Source organism: Capsicum annuum, chromosome 2 (genome assembly GCF_002878395.1).
Source record: "Capsicum annuum cultivar UCD-10X-F1 chromosome 2, UCD10Xv1.1, whole genome shotgun sequence".
In the NCBI taxonomy this organism is placed as follows: Eukaryota; Viridiplantae; Streptophyta; class Magnoliopsida; order Solanales; family Solanaceae; genus Capsicum; species Capsicum annuum.
This window is the reverse complement of record NC_061112.1, coordinates 77,737,150-77,740,243: the sequence shown is the minus strand read 5'-3', so window position 1 is coordinate 77,740,243 and position 3,094 is coordinate 77,737,150.

The window sequence follows — 3,094 nt, the reverse complement described above, 5'->3', positions numbered from 1 at the left end:
TAGAAATTGTAATGTTGTTTGACGACAATTTTCACGGCCTTGCACTTGTGTGACGGCCATTCAAAAATGCCATCAAAAGTTGAGAAATTTTCTAGATTCTGGATAAGGTTGACGATGCTTTTGAAGCACCATCACATCTATGACGGCAAATTAGAAAGGTCGTCAAACCCGCGAACTGAAAATAGTGATGATGTTAAAATGAGGTGATCCTTCTTCTTCTCTTGTTTGATTATGGACACTAATTGAGGATTTCTATATTGTTGCAGAACTAATAATGGCACCCAAGAAGAAGAATCCAACCACACAAAAGAAAGCGGCTAAAGAGAATGTACCTGGACAGCTTGTCAATGAGGACTCTTATTATAAAGATGATGAACCCTTAATCAGATAGACTAAAAAAAGGGCTGGTCTAAAGACACCATCTCTACCTAAGCCTATTGAGGTGGAGGATAATTATGATACTAAGGTAATAACCTCATCTGAGCAAGCATTAGAGGAACAAGGATCAGAATACACTGAATAGGAGTCTGAGGTCAATGAACAAGAAGTTGAAACTGAAGACTCTGAAAGGCCTACAACTGAAGAAACTGAGTCTGAATCACCATCATCGAAGCATCAGGGTGATAAAGATTCTCCAGTATGGGGAACTTTGGTGAAATACAGAAACCCCGAGGTTAGGAACAATGCGAGATGGCAAATCCCTGGGGCTGAAACGATCTATTTGGATGTACTTCGTAGAATAGATCGACGAAGTTCCAGAAGGCCAATTTTAGAGAAGAAGAAAATCATCACTACAGGGTTGATCAGATACCCTAAGGTGATGCAAAAACTCAAGGAGTATGGATTGGAGTGGACTACCAGGGGAAGCGGTGTTTACTGTCGTTTATTAGTCCGGGAGTTCTACATGAAACACTAGGCTATAGTAGAAAATATGTGCAAAGAAGGAGAGAACTTCAGATAAGCCTCTGCTGACCAAAGTTCTAGTACGTGGAGTGAGGGTGGATATTTTAGATGCCACTATAAACAGGTTTTTTCATGGGCCAGCCTTTTTCCTATGAGCCACTTCACCTACCATATATGATTGGTTGAAACATTGGGAAAACCAGCGCAAATGTCTAGCAACTCTCATAGCAGATAGGGAACCTGAGTGGTTGAATAATCCGGCAGAAAAGATTACCAAAGCTTCTCTAAATTCAGAGGCCATGTTTTGGTGGGGTTTAGTACGAATTCATCTGATACCTAATGAGGGAGACAATATATTAGGGGATGATTGAGCAATATTGGTTGCAATCTTGATAGACAGAACTCCCTTGGATTTCGAAGAAATGATAGCGGAAGAGATCAAGATTTGGCTCGCAAGACCCGATACTGCATATCCATTCCCATGTCTGATTACTAGGTTATGTAAAGTAGCTAATGTACCTGAGATTTTAGGTATTGATGAGGAGATACATGCCAAGAAAACTCATAACCTTGTCAGCAAAAATAAAATTCAGCTGGGCTTACGACTTGATCGAGATATAGTTGGTGCAACAGATCCTCCAATCATTGAGACTGTGTTAGCACTAGATATGGGGGTGCAAATCTCCAAAGATGTACCACCACCACCAGCATATTCAGCTCAGGCAGGCTCAGTGCCTCAAAGTGAGCCGACTACTTCAGTCCCTCTGGCAGCAATAGGTTTGGCATTTTAGCCGATTGATATCAAGAAGGTGGCTAGGAAAGCAAATTGGTGTGAGGTACAACTACAGGCCTTCACCAAACAGTTTGATACCGCTCTGGACAAAAGAATCAAAGCTACACTCAAAGATGCACTCAGACCTTTCATGACTTTGCCTGAGTGGGTGGCAAATCTAGAGAATAGATTTGATGATGCTGATCTTTCCACTTTAAAGGCTGCATTGGATAAGGTGAAAGCTGAGGTTGGGATGATGCAGCAACACTAAATCATGGTGACAACAGGTTCAGCTATACACGATGTATAGGAAGAAATTCCTATACTCGATCTCACTGCGGATTCCCTGAAAAAAGAAAAAAGTGGAAAAGAAAGGCAAGAATAAGAGAGATGAGCCAGATAGTGAAGAAGAGATAAAATCTAAAAATAAAGTAAAGAAGAAAAAAGAGAAATAAGATTTGAAAAGAGAAAGATTGGAGCCCTTGGCTAACATAGAAAAATGGAAAGTAGCCATCAGAGCTAGGGCTACAGGTGCTTCATCGAGCCAGGCTCCAGCCACTGCAAAGACAGATGTTTCGAGTGGGGAGAAGACAGTAGATGATGCTGTAGCAGGGTCAGAGACCCAGGATCCACAGGCTTGACTGTCTTCAGGTATATCCTAACCCTTAGTGCATTTTATTTTTGATTTTAAGTTGAGGGTATAGGGAAATTGTTGTTGTAACATATTCTGTAAATAATTAGGAATAGTACAAGTACTTTAGGCAGTTAGCTTGTTTTGTAATTTTTAAGTACCTCTCCAGTGGCCTAATTTATCATGAATTGTGTGAATTGCATCTAGTGTGACCACTGTGTATCTGTTTGTGGTATTAGTATGGCAAATAATAACTTATAGAAAACAAATGCATGAAACAGATGAGTAGTGATGTGCTATATACTTGTGTGCTATGTGCGTGTAAGATCTTAATCAGTTCCCATTGTGCGTTGAATCTAGAACTTGCCCAGTTAGTTGTACCATAGTCATAGGATAGGCGTTAGGAAAGGATCACAGGCCGTTTTTGAATGTTAACGCATTTTAGCTTTAAATGACCATCCAAATATGAATAATATTCCTTGATCCCTTTTTGCGCCTAAATAGCTCAGTACTTTCTTATACACCTTTCACCTTCCCATTACATCAAAATGAACCTATTTTAGCCCTGGTCCTCCTTGGATACTGTGCACCTCGACCTAGGCAAATAACCTAGGTTAAGGATGGCTACTATAGGGGTGCATGATGCATTATGAGTATGAAGAGAGGTAAAAGAAGGAAAATGAACAACAAGTTGGGTGTAGTGAAAAATAAAAAGAGAAAACTGAAAAAGTTAATCTAAGCTTGAACAGACAACACCCATATTAAGAATGCTTGACAAATAAAAGAGG